General features: G+C 46.0%; 1 protein-coding gene across 3 annotated transcripts in view; it reads left to right on the forward strand.

Moving 5' to 3' along the window:
* The first annotated feature begins 1,920 nt into the window (after positions 1-1,920).
* The window catches only part of SLC35G2 (solute carrier family 35 member G2), a 40,567-nt gene continuing 26,040 nt past the window's right edge, over positions 1,921-16,447 (forward strand). Inside the window, exons 1-2 of one of the 3 annotated variants that reach the window (XM_058295006.2) lie at positions 1,921-2,303; positions 3,229-3,307. The gene's annotated coding sequence lies outside the window, so the exon portion shown is untranslated. Of the gene's footprint in view, positions 2,304-3,228; positions 3,308-7,030; positions 7,232-7,396; positions 8,526-16,447 lie in introns of those variants that run through there. The other 2 variants (XM_058295005.2, XM_058295008.2) reach the window with 2 other exon arrangements.

Below are 16,447 nucleotides of genomic sequence, written 5' to 3' on the forward strand. Positions count from 1 at the left end.
TAGGAGCCTGTGCCCAGCACCACCTGCTGTGCGGGCAGGCTGCCAGTCTGCATGTCTGCTACTCTTAAGGGTCATTGAAGTGGCTCATAAACCACCTTGCTGCTAAAGCAACATTTGTTCTGATTTTGATCACATTGGTTATTATTACATCTAGATGTGAGCAATCACATCTAGAGCTTCAGAATGAAAAAGCTCTTGAGGAGTGCGGTAGTTTGAGATTACTTATGAATCCCCGAGAGAGAAAGATTAAGTTTGTCAACTAATCTATTTCTCTGGGTGTGATGCCCTTTGATTGTGTTAGATTCAGCTGAGCTGTCTTTGATTCAGTGACCTGTTAAGATTAGGGCCTTGATTCGACCACTGTCAGTAAGGTGTGACTCAGGTTGAGTCCTTGGCCCCGTGGTGGGCCCATATAAATGGGCAGTCGTTCAGGAAGACATGGGAAGAGGAGAGAACTTGGTTGTTTTGATCCTGCCATGTGACAGAAAGGAAAGGCTCAGACAGCTAAAGGCCCAGGAAGAGAGATGAGCCATTTGCCTGAGCGTTTGCAGCTAGCTTTGGGAAGTGAACAAAGACTGATAGAGGAAGTCCTGAGAGATGAGTCCTAACCAGCCTGAGACCAGCCCCGTGCCAGCCCGCAGCGGGGAGAGGAAGCCCAGGGCGGAAGCTGGGCCTGCAGGGGTCGGCGACCGCCTTGCTTCAACACGTGGCAACTGACTTCGGTGAGACAGCAGCCTAGAGCGGGACACTTTAGGGCCTGGTAACTGTAAGCTTTTACCCAAATAAATACCCTTTATAAAGCCAGCAGATTTCTGGTACTTTGCATCAACACCCCTGTTGGCAGACTAACACAAGGAAGAATGGAGAGAGAAGAGAGAAGTTACTTTCCATTTAGGAAATTTGGTGGCAGGCTGGCTGACGTTCTTCATGCTTCAAGAGGGTGCAGGGGGATGAAGAAGTGAAGGGCTGGAGGGACAAAGATGGGAAGAAGGGTGAGCGACCAAGGCCCCCAGGTCTTCTGATGGGACTAGCCCTGGTGACCCCTCCTCACATCAGATGAGCCCCTCCTCCCTTTTGTTTCACTGAGAGAGGGCCCTAAGCCAGGGATCTGAGCAGGTCCTAGGGCAGGGACAGAGACTGATGGGAAAAGCGTCCCAGGATTCCCAGGAGATAGGTGGATTTTGGTATATCAAGTGCAGCCACTAGGGTGTTACTTAAAAAGGAATTTCCCAGAGCAAGGATCAGGAGTCAGAAAGGATCTGTATTGTGGAGAAGAGCTGCAAGATTAAGTGGCTTCTGTTGTGCGTTTTTTCTTTTTTAGTACTTTATTCCATAAATCGTTGTTTAGCAATAAGCCACATCAGATCTGGTGGACACTGGAGGGGTGTCCACCCAACCCGCCTTCCCGCTTTTCTTGGTAATGGTATCTAACGCATATTCCCACAGCCCTGTGCTCCAGCGGAGGCTGGTGCTACCCCTCCTCTGCTCTAGGAATGGGATAAGTGGTTTCTTCTTAAGCACATAAACAGCATCCCGGTATCGCAGTGATCGGATCAGGGAGGGGCAAGTCCAGCCAGACTCAGCTCAGGACTTGGGTTCAATGCCTGGGGGATGAGAAGCGCCCTTCCTGCACGTGAGCAAGGAGCATGCCGTTCCAGAGCATCTTGAAAGCACAAGAGGAGAAGCTTCTAAGAATGGAGCCAATAATGAGGACGTGGAATCGAGAAACAGAGAGAAACTGGGCTCTGATCCCGTCATGTCAGCAGCTGGATAAAACCTGGCCTGAAATTCTGGACTGCTCAGTTACGGGGAGTATATTCCCTTATTGCCTAACTCAGTCCATTTTACTTGTAAAATGGAGATAAGAGTTAAAAGACTCTACGTCAACACGCTCTTCTCTGTTTGTGTTTCTATGTGTATGACCTCTCTAGTCAGCCAGAGGTATCTACCGACCACTGGGGGAGGGCATGGTGGGGTGATTCGGGCTCCTAAAAAATGAATTCACTGATTCACAGAAGGAAAAAAAAAGTCAAAGTTCGGCTTGGTACTGCAGTGCAGAAAAGAGGAGAGAGAGAAGGGGGAGCAAGCAGGTAGGCTGTTGTAGTATGCCTTCAACCTTCTGACAGAAATCCCAGTGAGGCTCTTAAGTAGCCTGAAGAGAAAAGGAGACGCCGAGGAAGTCTGCGCTCCACTCGCTGTTTGGAAATGTGGGAGGAGAGCGCTCGGCAGGGCGGCTCTGCCCCAGCGAAGGACGGCTGAGCTGGCGCCGCTGATCTCCCTGCTCCTTCCCGGGTTCCTGTGAGGTATGGCAGGGATCCAGGGGTTACTGCAGCCCTGGGTGGGGTATAGGAGCTAGTTGGGCTGGTCAGGGGTCACCACGGTGGTGGCAAGGTGACCTTGGAGCCAGGAATGCAGGCGGATTCCCTGGTGTGGGAATCCTCTGGGAGTCCCAGTCCACATCACTGCATGGGCTCCCCAGTACCACCGACCGCCTGTAGGTTCTTAGAACATCTTCACACTCTGATTCCTCACGTGGTTTTTAACTGTTTGATAGCTCCTCTTTTCTGGGAGTACCGTGTACCAGGGGTTGTGGATGTGCTCGACAGTGTTTCTACACTTGCATTTTTAATAGTTGTATTTTCACATAAAAACCAAGTTTTCTACACTCCCCCCTTAATAAAGGAGATCTGTAAACTTTGGAGTCACATTTCCCTGTGCCTGAGGCTCACTTAGGAGCTCCTTATTTCAGACAATGCACTCTTCTGTCACCATCAACACCTAGACTTTTTCAGAAAGTTCTTTTACACACCTAGCCCTGGAAGGATTTACGTTTTTTGGTTCCTGTAATCAGAGTTGCCTACAGGAATTGAGCGCTTACTGGGTGTGATGGTGAAATTCACGGTTCAAAGCCCTTTACGTGTATAAATTCATTTAATTCTCAGCCAGCCCTGTGTAGTTGGTTTATTATTATTCTCTTTTTGGATAAGGAACTTGAAGCACAGAGCTAGTAAGTGGTGAAGCAAGCAAATGCGGCAATAGAGCAGTATTTATTTATTTATGTATGTATGTATGTATGTATGTATGTATGTATTTATTTATTTTTGAGGTACCAGGGCTGGGGATTGAACCCAGGACCTTGTGTGTGGGAAGCTGGCACTCAACCACTGAGCCACATCGGCTCCCCTGAATTGGTTTTCTCGTCTGTTTTGTTTGTTTTTGCCTTTTCAGGAGGCAAGGGGATCCAAACCCAGGACCTCCCATGTGGGAGGATGGCGCTCAACTGCTTGAGCCATGTCTGCTCCCCAAGGTAATAGAGTATTAAATGTTAACAGAAAAAAGAATTTTAGGTTGGATTGGGGGAGGCAGGGGAAACAGCTGTGCTTATTATTGGTGTCATTAGATTTACACACAATTTGAAGACTAAGGTAAGTGCTTGAACTTAAGGTAAGTGGCAAGTTTCCTCACTTATTTCAAGGTTTGAGGTTGTCGACCAGGTATTTGAGGTTGATAAAAATCTAAATGCTCCTGAAGTGGAATGTTACTACGTGCCTTCCTGTGTGGGTATAACAAACGAATTCTTAGTTATCTAGCCCAGGGTGCTACAAGTATTGAGATTTTTTTTCTAAACTCTGATCTGATTGCGAGAGTGAAGTCGTGGTGGTGCTGATGGGAGAAATAAGAATTCCAACAGTGGTAATCAGGAACTCTGGTAACTTCTGGGCTTTCTGGGCTTTAAGGGATTGGAATCATTTGCTGGGATCAGAAAAAGGGTTTTTACTTAAATAAAGGCTGTTAGTATACAGAAGCTCAGACCAAAACACATTTTAAAAATGTTTTTGGGTACTTCTTTCCGTAGGAGCAGCAAGACATTTCACTTTATATTTTTAGAGTGAAAGAACATTTCAGCTGCCTGGCTACACATGTCAACATGATGTTATTTTCTAAAGAAACTGGTATCCAAAAAAACATTGAAAAGTAATATAAATATTAACTGAAGTTTCTCACAGAGGTGCTATTTACTATAGTGGCCACGTCCTTTTCCACCTGCCCATCACCATGTTTCTTCTGGAACAGAGTCTTGATTTTCCCTTGGAGAGTGACTCCTCCCTTCCCCCATTCCTTGTCCTCAGACAAGAAAGAGATATATGATCCGGAATTTGCCATAAGACTCAATTCCAAGAATTTATTGGAACGACTGGGAAATAGAATAAACTGAATGCTGGGGGAAGGTGGGAACACGGGAGGAAATCACTCCACGAGAATAGATTCTCTGAAGCCAACGGAGAGGACAGGAGAAGAAAGGAGAAACCAAGTTCTGATGGATCGTTTGCGCCCCTGGATCCAGCCATGCCTGAAGCTATATGTCCGTGGATTGTTCAGTTATTAAGCCAAATAGATTCCTTTTCTCAAGTCAGTTTGAATGTACGTTTTTGACGCTCGTCAGAAAAAGCACTCGGTATTACAGCACAGAAGAAAGAATTCCATTTATTATACATAGCATCTAAAATTCCTCTCTGTTATCTCTCAGTAGCTCCCTCAGAATGGCAGCTGTGCTAAATCCCCAGTCTCACTCTCAAAACTCCCAGAAACCCTCCCTCCTAAACAGCTCCCTCTGGTCTTCTTTCTCATTTCCATCTCTAAAACTTTTCTGGCTCTCTGCCTCGCCACTTCCTCTAGCTGAGCCTTGTCGATCAGTCTAGCTTTCTGAGGCGCCTTCCGAATCACTGCCCTCCACTCCCAGAGCAAAGCAACTGAAACCCAGGCTCCTGCCTGCACAACCCCGGGCGCTTCCTCTCAGAAATGGTGAAAGCCTGGAAATATTCACATGTTAATATGTTCTGGTCTCATTCGTATTCAGTACAAATAGTGTATTTGCTTGGACATTAATTTTGTTTGCAAACCGCTGCTCCTGGGGTAAGTTTTGTGGAGATAGTGCCTTGGGTTTCTTTTTTGTTTTGTTTTGTTGGGGGGCGGGGGGAGGGCGGGAAAAGGAATCTAACCGGTTTGGTTGTTTTACAAGCCTGGCAAATGGTCAGGTCCTGGATTCACACCAAGCTGATAGAAAGTGCTTGGGGCAACTTAATGACCTGACTCCCTCCATTGCCTCCTCACCCCCCCCCTCCCCGTGGGAACATTCTTTGCATTTTCTACAGACAGGGCCAGAGACCCTCAAGAAGCTTATGGATTAGAGTGGACTTACTGGTGTTCTGCGGGGCACTATTGTGATTAGTAAGGGAAGAAATTGTTGTAGTGATGTGGAGAGGGTGGCCACGGTGGCTGCTGGTGGTAGGGAGAGGGAAGAAGAGGTGTGAGGTGGGGGCGTTTTCAGGATTTGGAGTTGTCCTGGGTGGTACTGCAGGGACAGATGCTGGACGTTGTGTGTCCTGCCATGGCCCACTGGGTGGACTGGGGTAGAGTGTGACTACAATGTGGACTGCTGTCCATGTGGCGCAGTGGTGCTCCAAAGTGTATTCACCAGGTGCAGTGCATGTGCCACGATGATGGAAGAGGTTACTGATGGGGGAGGAGTGGGGTGGGGGGCGGGTATATGGGGACCTCACATTTTTTGAATGTAACATTTAAAAGAAAATAAAGAAGGAAAAAAAAAGGACCTGAAAAAGAAGAAAAAAAAAAAAGAAGCAATCGCCTCACTCAGCAGTTCCTTCACAAGCACATGGATCGGATTCGGAGCACAGGACGCAGGAGTGTCCTGAGAAGGTGGACTCCTCCCACGGCAGCTAGCTGCAGCTGGCAGGCACCGGCACCCTCTCAGGCAGGCACAGGTCGTCTCTGCTCATCAAGAGGTGGCCAAAAGTTCCAGCGCGCTGGGCGCTCCGAGGATCCCCAGCCCCTGGCCAACACGTCGGTTATGAAATCTTTCCTTCCCAGAGCACCCGGCACCCGCTGGGCGGAATGACTTCTGTGCTTGCGTCTACTCAGACTGTCTGTGGTCCCCTCAGGCCTGGGGTGGGGGTCGCGGTGGAAATGCCACCCGGCACGATGGCTGCCTGGACTCCAGGGAACTGTTAGGATGGTGCTGGGACTTACCCCACGTTTTGAAAGCCCCTCTTTCTTTTAAACATTTCCCCCACACACACAACCATGAATCTCAACCACACTGTACTATATAATATAACAGAGTGCCCTGGGAAGGGAGGAAGCAGGTGGCAGACCCCAGGAATAGCTGAGGAGAGTTTAATAAAGGGACTATCTTAAAAAGCAAAGGCAGCTTTAAAGGAAACCCGTGGGAGCCATCACCAGCCCCAGGCCTGAAGGGGCACAGGCAGCGAGTGGCAGCCAGAGCCGAGAGAAACTGGAGCAGACGGCCAAACGGGGGGAGATACAGCTTTCCAATAAAGAACTAGCCTCTACCACCAGGATGCCCGGCGCGGGGGCGACAGAGAGGCCCCGGATAATCCCCCACCCTCTGATCTGCAGGTGTCTCCCACTGGCCAAACCCAACTGGAAGCCAGAGGGCAGCTGATGCAGTCACGGAGCAGAGTGGAGAGCGGATCCGGAGGGACAAACAGGAAAACCCAGCAGTGTCCTCTTGTCTGTCCCCACAGCGAGCACCTCGGTTCGGGCCTCGCCTTCTCTAGCCGGGCCTGAGGGGTCACGCCTTCCTACCTTCTCGCCCCAGCTCATCTATTGCTTTGATGATCATCAGGGCTATTTCCAAGGGGCCAGCGGCCTGTGGCCCGGGCCAGGGACCCGAGTGCAGGAACCAGCTCTGCAGGGTCAATAGCTTTCCTTTCCAGGCCGCGATCGGCCGAGGCTGGACAGGTTTTTAGAGATGAAAGCTTCGAGTCAGGCTTTTTAAGCGCCAGCAGTGGGAGGAAATGGGCCGAGGCTGCCCCCCGCGCCCCGGCAGAGAGCCTCGCCGCCTCCCTGCGAGGGCGTGGGCTCCACGGGCTGGCGACGCGCAGCTCCCGCGCGCGCCAGGCCCTCCCACCGCAGGGGCAGGGGGCGCCCCCCGGCCGAGGCCCACGCCCCGCGCGCCCCCCGGCCTCCACCGAGCCGCGGCGGGGCCGGCGCAGCGCGCAGGCGCACTGAGCGCGTCGGCCGAGCCCCCTGCGCGCCCCGCTGCGGCCTCCGCCGCCCCGGCCGCCACTTCCCCGAGGAGCGAGGAGCGCCCGGGGTGCACTGGGCTCCACGGCTGGCCTGGTCAGGCGCGTGGCCCCGGGCAGCCCCGGCCGGAGCGCTGGGCGCGCCGTCCTCGCCGGGATCGCAGGTAACCCGGCCCGGGAGCCGGTGGGCAGCGGCGGCCTGGGCACCCTGACCCCACCAGCCGCGGCCGCCCCGCGGGGCAGGAGCGGACCCCGAGCCCCACCCACCCCCTCCTGGCCGCGGCACCTCGTGAACGGGAAGCGCCTTTCTGGGCGGGAGCCGGCCCGGGCGCAGCACCCCGCCCCCTTCGGAGACCTCTCCCCGGGGTCCCCACCCTGCCACAGGGCCCCCACTTCCCTGCCCAGCTTTCCTGGAGAGCCGGGGCCCGGAGCCGGCCGCGGTGCCCCGGCTGCGCCCCGCGCCCCCATTTCCTCCCCTCCCGCCTCCCTGATAATTTAGGTTAGGGGCGACCGCCTTCCTCGCCCTCCCGGGCTCGCCCAGACGTGGGTGGTGCCGGGGGCGTCAGGGCAGAAATTCCAAATTCCAACTTTTAAAAATGCCTGCCGGTTTTTAGAAATGGCCAATATGGCCAGTATTTTGTATTTTTCCTCCCTCTTGTTTCACGTCCATGACTTTTGAGCGCGAATCTCTGGGTTGAGATTTTCGTGGTCAATAAACGGTTCGTAGAAATCTTTTTTTCCCCACGAGAGGCGAGGGCAGGGAGCTGTGCGGGGAGGGGCCGAGCTGCCCCGAGGTGGCAGCTGGAGGCGCCAGCCCTGCGCTCGGGCTCCTCGGGCCCCAGGGAGGAAAACACGCGCCCCCTCCCCGGCCACCCTCTGCGCGCTGTGGAATTTCCACGCCACGCGCGCCCGTTCGGCTTCGATTGAGAGGAGATCAAGGAGGAAGGGTCGCTGGGGCCAGCAGGAAGGAGCCTCGTCTTGGGGTGCCTCCCCGTCCAGGCTGTCCCCGGGCTCCGGCGGGAGTCACCTAAGGGGTGGAGAGGTCTGGGGGCGGCGGGGCAGGGGCGGCCTGTGCGGCCCCTCGGGGTGAGATCGGAGTTGCCCATGTCCGTGGTGCTGAAGGGCCTCGCGGGTCCCCCCCCCCCCCGGCTGAGACTGACAGCGCCGGACGCGAGCTGCCCGAACGCAGAACCCTCTGCAGGCGGTTGATGCCGGTTTCCTGAAGACGAAATTAAGGCAGTGATCTGGCAAATTGTGACTTGCCTTGGGGGTGCAAAGGGAGCGTAGGCACGACAGGTGTGACTACCAAGATGCGAGCACAGCCGCGACCATGCCCTCACCTGCGCACACGGAGATGCGGGCACGTGAATGTGCGCGCAAACATAACGCACGCGGAAGTACACGTACCCCTTTTCAGAGCCGTTGCAGGCCAGCAGCCACACATTTTCCAGGGCGTTGGTAATCCATCTTTATTTTTTGATACCTCTAGTGTTTCTGAACTCTGCGGAAACTTTAGTTTCCATAATACGGATGAAATTAGTGTTGTCCAATGCCAAAGGCATAGAACCTGTGGATTGGAGTGTTCAGTATTTTGCTGAGCAAGTAAATATTTTAATTCTAGGACACAGGTAGTCCAGTAAGATCTGAATTTGATACTGATAGCAAAAGGAAAAAAGCTCCTAAAGGAAGTTTAAGCAAAAAAGGTTAATGTAAATTTTCATACAGAATAGTATCTAGGTAATAATCTGACAGAAATTTATAATCTGAAGAAAATATGATGAAGATGTATCATAATGCTGGCAATTTAAAATAAACTGGTGGTTAATGGTTTGTGACGTTCTTAAAGACTACATTTGTGTGTTTAAAATTTTAACAAAAGGCATGTTCATTTAAGAAATTTAGCTAAAATAGAAATGCATAAAACCAGAGAAAACCATTGTAAACAGATTTTCTTTTAGATGAGCGCACATGCAATCTTCTATTGGTTGCCTTCTCACTACATAATTTATCAAAAATATCTTTCAAACCAATACATGTAAAACTAGGTCATTATCATGGAAGACTGCATAATATTGCACTGTGTGGATAGAATATGATTTATTTCAACATGACATTTAGGTATGTCCAATTTTCATTTGCTATTATAGACAGTTCTGCAAATAGCATCTTTGAATAAACATCTCTGCACATTCCATTATTTTCTTAGAACAAACTCCTAGAAATGACCTTGGTAATTCAAAGGTTAGGTACTCTTTATTTAATTATTTTTAGTATATTTTTATTACAGAAGTTGTGAGCTTACAAAACAATCATGCATGCATGAAAACTTAATTTTTTGATTCCTTAATTTGTATCATTTATTAGTTCCACTGTTTATTTCATGTCTCCTCTTTTGTCTTATTCTTCCATGTACTCTCAAAATCTACATCAATGCCAGATATATGGGTGTTCAAGACATATTTGTTGAAAGAATACACATTTCTAGATTGTGCTGCAGAAAATGTGTACCAATATAAACACTAAATTAGAGTGATATTATTCCCAGACTCTCACCAAAATTATGTTTACTAGTTTTTTAAAAGTATTTTCCAATTGGATAGGCTAAAAAGAACATTTTTTCATTTATTTATTAGCTATATTTATTTCTTGTTCTGTGAATTCCTAGCTCATATCCATCTTTTTCTATCAGCGTGCTTATAATTTTCTTATTTGTAAGAGCTCTTTGTAAATGAAGGACTTTTATATGTTGCATTTTTTCTTGATCTTTATTTTCTAACTTCGTTTATGTTGTCTGACACTATAGAAAATTTCAATTTTGTGCAAATATATCTTTTTTCTTTATAATTTCTGGCATTTATATCAATCTTGCATCCCTTGATAGTAATTTTTTTTTTACAAATTTTGAATAGTAAAAGCAATGCTGTATTGAACATTTTTATAATATACCCCATCTATTAGTGGTATTATTTCCATTGGATAAATTCCTAAAATGAAATTGATGGGTCAGGGAGAATGCACCTTGTACATTTTGGTGCATATTGTTTGACTGCCCTCCAAAATTCTTGTACCAATTTACTCTGCAACCAATATGCAACCATGATGTTTTAGTTTCTTCACTTATGTTACTGATAACCAGGCTTTTAAATTTTGTTTATGTAAGAGGCAAAACAGATATCTCACTGCTCTTTTAATTTTTGTTTCTGTTACTTGTACAGAAGTTGTGCATCTTTTCATGTAATGTTCTTTTATATTTCTTCTTTTGTAAATTACCTATTCATGGCCTTTGCCCAGTTTTTGTAAGAGCCCATTTTATATGTATTTGTTGTATTTTTTCTAGATTGCCATTTTTTCTATTTTTTTTCTTTATTTTAAAAGCAGTTTTAGATTACAGAAAAGTTACATTGAAAATATAGGGGATTCCCAGATACCCCACTCCCTCCCCTTTTCACATTTCCCCTATTAATACCATCTTTCATTAGTGTGGTACATTTGCTACAATTGATGAACACATATTGAAGCATTGCTATTAATCATGGTCTATAGTTTACATTATGGTTTACACTTTGCACTGCACAATTTTATAGATTTTGACAAAACGTATAATGGTCTATATCCATCATTGCAATATCATGCAGAACAATTCCAGTGTTCCCAAAATGCCCTGTGTTATGCTTATTCGTCCCTCTCTTCCCTCAGAAGCTCTGGTGACCACTGTTTATATCACTGTTACAAGTTCTTCCATTACTAGAATAATAACAGGTCTACTTTGGTCCCTAGTTGCATCCCCCCTTATGTTTGTTCATTCCTCAACCTTGAGGATTTGGGGATGGTGATGCCCACTCCGCTTGCAACTGAGAGAGGGCGTAGATCCCATGGGGCAGATGGATGGGACTGTCTTGCTTGCGGTTGTAGATTCTCTCTGTTTTTGGGGGAATGAACATTGTCCATCATCATTTTGGAAATTGTCCTGGGTGAGTCTGATGAACTGGAGAGTAGGTGTTGGCTGCAACTCTGCTGAGATCAGGGCTCAACTGACATAATTTGCCATTAAAAAGCGAACAAAAAAATTAACATTTTCACGGTTTCTTCTTTTGTACAGAAAATTTAGATTTTGATGGAGTTAGATCTGTCGCTCTTTTTCTTTTGATGTCTGACCTTATATTACACTCAGAAAGAGTTCCCCATCCCAAGATTAAAAACATTCTCTAGAGAGAGAAAGAGCACAATTAAATTTACTACTTAAGACTAGAACTTAAAATAGTAATATATTTAGTCACTCATTCTGTTTCTAAATAGTATCAAAATAAGCGTTGTCTCCTGTTTGTTTTGGTAGACCTGTCCAACAGCTTCAGTCAGGGGGTGGGTAGTTGCAAGGAAAAGGGCCTAAACTGTACAAGGACCAAAATCATACTCTTTCCTAATGTGGTTTGATTTGATTTGTTTTTTAAAAAATAATTTATCCTTTTTTTAAAAAAAAAATTTATTCTGTCCCCTCCTTGTTTGTGCTCACTGTCTGCTCTCTGTGTCCATTTGCCTTGTGTTCTTCTGTGTCTGCTTCTCTTCTCCTCTTTCTCTTTAGGCAGCACCAGAAACTGATGGTTGGACCTTCCAGAGTTGGAGAGAGGCACTCAATCGCTCATGCCACCTCAGCTCTCTGGTCTGCTGTGTCTCTTATTGTCTCTCCTCTGTGTCTCTTTTGTTGTTGTTGTTGCATCATCTTGCTGCACCAGCTCTCTGCTTGAGACAGCACTCCTGCACCGGCCAGAAATTAATGCAGGCCAGCACTCCATGTTGGCTGGCTCGCCACTGGGGCCAGCTCGCCTTGCAAGCCAGCTTGCCCATCCCAGGAGGCCCCGGGAATCCAACCTTGGACCTCCCATATGGTAGATGGGAGCCCAATTGCTTGAGCCACATGGCTTCCCAAAGTTTATTTTATTTATTTCTCTCTCTTCACCCTGTTGTTTGCTCTTGCTATGTCTGTTCATCATCTTTGTTTCTTTAGCAGGCACTGGGAACCGAACCTAGGACCTCTGACATGGGAGGGAAGTATCTAATTGCTTAAGCCACCTCTGTTCCCCTTGATTTGATTTTGAAAGCATTGTTCATTTAGCATCTATTCAAAGACACAGGCTATATAAAGTACAAGAGAACATGTACAAATGTCTATATTTCAAAAAATCAGGTATAAGCTCGATTGGAGCTTTTGAAGTTAATTTTCACAATCTCTTAATTCAAATGGATGCCTGACGTCCCCAGTACCTTTTACTTTAGATAGCATTATTATCCACACTTCACTTCCCCCGGCTGACCTTTGCAGTTATTGGCCCCTTGAGTAATCAGATAGCCTGTGGTTATCACAATGAGGATTAGACCCTCCCCAATTATTAGTTGCTTGAGGAGTCTTTGCCTCCCAGTGACTTGAGTAGGAATATAATTTTACAGTTTGGGACTGGAACTTGCTGGTAATGAAAAAGATGATGGTTATAGTCATATTCTAACCAGACCCTCTTTTTTTTTCTTCTTTTTCTGGGCACTTTTAAACATTTCCTTGGTGATAAGAATCTTGCTTCATTTTCCTTCCCGAGGCCACCTTGGATCTCAGGCTCATGGGAAGTGTTCCTAAACGCTGATAAATTGCTGTTCCAGGATGCCATGGGCTACCGGCATGTCTTCCTTCTTATTTCATGGTCCTCCTGAATATTTTGATTATAGAATCGAGAAAAGTCTCCCCTCCCACTATCGTACATCTTTTTTCTCTGACATTCTGTCCTTGGTAATAATTCTCCAGATAGCCAAAGTGTTACATTAACAGCCACTGTCTGTTGGCCACTGGTGTGGTTGTGGGAAGGAGAGTGATAATCAGCTTTCACACCAGTACTTCTCTTTTCTCATTTTTCACCCGTCTACCCTCTGGTCTGGACTCAGGAAATACACTTCTACTTGATAGGGAGATGTCAGAAATGAGGTGAGATCACAGAGCTTTTTTCTTCCTTTGGACCTATAAATGTTAATAAGCATATAATTTTTTTGGTATTTATATAACATTACACATGTTAAATTGTTCATTCACTCTAGGTTCCCTTATAGTTATCACTGAAGTAAAATTATATAGGCTCTCTGGGCATATATAATACTCAATGTGCACTTAACATTATTTCATAGCTATAACCATAAGTGAACCCAGACCACAGGCCCGTCATCTTATCTAAAGTTTATTTAATCATTTCCTGACTATTATCAAAATCATTTGCCCTGTATCTTTCTTCTCTTTTATTTAAGACTCCAAAGTAGCAGCAACTTTACTTAACTGACTTTTACTTTAAGAACTTGATGAAGGAAAGGAGAATGTCTGGGTAAGCCCATTCGTTTTGCCACACTGGCTGCTGTGTTATTCTGGCTCAGCCACTTTTCTAGATGGGGCTGAGAATCCCAAAGGCGAATGAAGCTGCTCAGGGTGGCAGCCGGTATTCGCTTTACTGCTGAGGGGAACACAGACAGATTCTCACAGTACTTCATGAACTCCCTTAATTTAAAGTTAGGAGAAAGAAGGTAAAATTAGGTTGCAAAATGTGGCAACCAGGGCTCTGCACCACGACTAACTAGACCCAGAACTGGCGGTCTCTGGTTAAGAGAGTGACTTTCTCCTAAGCAGGCCAGCTCTGCCAGAGGACTCGTTCATTGTCTAAAGGTTTGCTGAGTCAGGCACAGTGCTAGGACCTGGAGACACCAAGAAGATAAGAACATAATTCCTGCTCTTGGAGAGAGAACATTTTAGCAGGGGTGGTGTTATATATGCAACTCAGTGACACAATGTGTCAAGGACTGTAACAAAGCCCTGTAGAAAATGTTCTAGAGCCCAGGGGAGGAACAGATTGTTGGGTGAGAGCCTTGTCAAAGTAGGTTACCAGGAAGGTTGTGGGAGTTTGCCAAAAATTGGTTTGTTGGGTAGTAAGAAATTTGTGGGATCAAGTTGTAAGCAAATGTGCTGAAAGATAATGCCAAGCTTCACTTTATTTATTTTTTTGAAAAAGGAGGGCTAGATAGTGCCTATCTTGTTGGAGTACTTGCGGGACTGAGATCATACGTGTGAAACACTTGGTACAAGCCTGGTGCATAGCAGCATCTGTTTTCTTGACTCTGTAGAGTTGCAGGCAGATCACTGTGGACAAATGAGTTATCGATGCCATTGTCTGAACTCTCAAGATAAAAGATTATATCAACTCTTTGTCTCTTCCGAATCTGTGTGACAACTCTAACGCTATCCCAAAACAAAATAGGTCGTCTGGAATTGTCGTGACCTTTGTTTTGTTCTCCAGCACTCTGATGTAAAAGCAAGTCCCTATTTACTTGTACAATTTCCTTGCTTTAACATGCATAGCGCTGGTTGCATCTGTTTTTTTGGTTCTTATTAGCATATGTCTTTTCTCCCCCATTAACATCATTAACATGGAAGTTTCTTAAGAGAAAGCTTATATCTTCTTCATCTTCTCTCTCCTGATGTCTCAGCGGAGTGTCTTCTACAACATAGGCATTCTCAAATATTGAGTAAATGAAGGAGTAAGGGAACATATGAATGCCTGGGGCTGCCAGAAGAGCTGGTGTGATCTCAAGGAAATGGAATAGATATGGAATCCTCTAACTAGGGGAGGGTAAAGAAACTGGCATTTGTTCCGAGGGGAGTAGTTATGTTGGTGAGCCGACTGAAAACCATGATTATAGTGTCAACCATGGAATAGTCGAAAAAAGAGGGGGTGTTGAATTTGGAGAAGATAAAACTTATGGTAGGAGGCCCGGGTGGTAGGAAATAGTGGTTCCTGATATTGAAATATTGTCATGTAGAAGAGGGAATCGATTTATAATCCAGGGAACATATTTGGGAACATCTTCTGGAAATTACATGTCTTTTAATTTTTTTTTTCATTTTAAAAACAATTTATTGAAGAATATCATTCATACATGAACATACATAAAGCACTAAGTGTGTGGTAAAAGTTGTGAACTTACAAAACAAATATACATAACATCATACAGGGCTCCATACATCACCCCACCGCAAATACCTTGCGTTGTTTTTTTAAGTTTTAATCTATGATAGTTTCTGAGGCCTTTCCTGTCTTTAGCTACCTTGATATTTTTGAAGACCATCCATATTGTAAAGTGTCCCTCAATTTGAATTTATCAGTTTGGTTTTCTTTATGATTAGCTCTCAACTATGAATTTTTGGCAGGAATCTGATAGAAATGATACTGTGTTCCTCCCAGTGTATCATATTAAGAGGTTCACGATATCCATTTGTCTTTTTGCTGGTGAAGTTAACTTTGATCACTTGGCTAAGGTGATGTCTGTCAAGTTTCTCCATGGTGAAGTTATTATTTTTTCTTTTTTAATTAGTAGGTATTTTGGGGGGAGATATTTTGAGGCTATGTAAACAGTAGACATCCTGTATTTTTTATTCTAGGAGGCACCGGGGATCGAGCCTGGGGCCTCGGGCATGAGAAGTAGGTGCTCAACCACTGAACCAAACCCACTCCCCAACATCCTGTTCTTCAACTTTTATTCACTTATTTCATGCAGATTCTTGTGGAATAAATTATTGCTATGATGACTGGCAGAGGGAGAGTTTTCTCTATTTCCATTATTTTTTTTTCACATTTCCTAATTGGCCCTCCATTGTAAGAAAGAGCTTTTCCTTCGCCTTATTATTTATCTGTTTATTTATTTATTTACATCAGTATGGACTCGTGGATTTGTTTTATTCAGTGGATTATAACCCATCAAGGTCATTATTGATTTGGATGCTGAAATTGTCCCAAATTCAGCCACTGGAATCCCCTCCAAGTTGCTTCCCATGTCCTTTGACACATCGGTATCACTCTTGGAGCACTTCCTTTCTTTTTGGTGTAAGAAGATGTTTCAGGCTCAGGATTTTCCTGTCCTGGTGGTGTCTGTCGTTTCTTCAGCTATTTCTCTGAGGAGTCCTGATGCCTTTTAGTGGGGGATGCTTTTTTAGAAGCAAGATCTGGGGACCAGGTGTCATCATTGCTCTTGGGGTGTCATTGTTCTTAGTGCATCACAGACCCAGGAAATACAAACAAATGCTCACCTACATCTCTATTTCTGTCCCTCTCCATCTATTTATGCCAAAGCCCATGGGCTTGCTCCAGGAGCTCCAACGCTGCTCCAATACCTCAGAGTTCTTTATAGGCTTCACCCTTTTCTTATTTTTAATTTCATTCTCTGACAAGGAGAAATCTGGCTCCATTTATCCTCAATTTTTTTGGCTGTTTGCTTGTTCTCCCTCTAGGAGACCAGTCTCCTGACCCCACAGGCCACCTTCTCGGGCCCAACGCCTCCTTAGCGTGGGTCCCACTGGGCCCACC

Source organism: Dasypus novemcinctus, chromosome 4 (assembly GCF_030445035.2).
Source record: "Dasypus novemcinctus isolate mDasNov1 chromosome 4, mDasNov1.1.hap2, whole genome shotgun sequence".
Classification (NCBI taxonomy): Eukaryota; Metazoa; Chordata; class Mammalia; order Cingulata; family Dasypodidae; genus Dasypus; species Dasypus novemcinctus.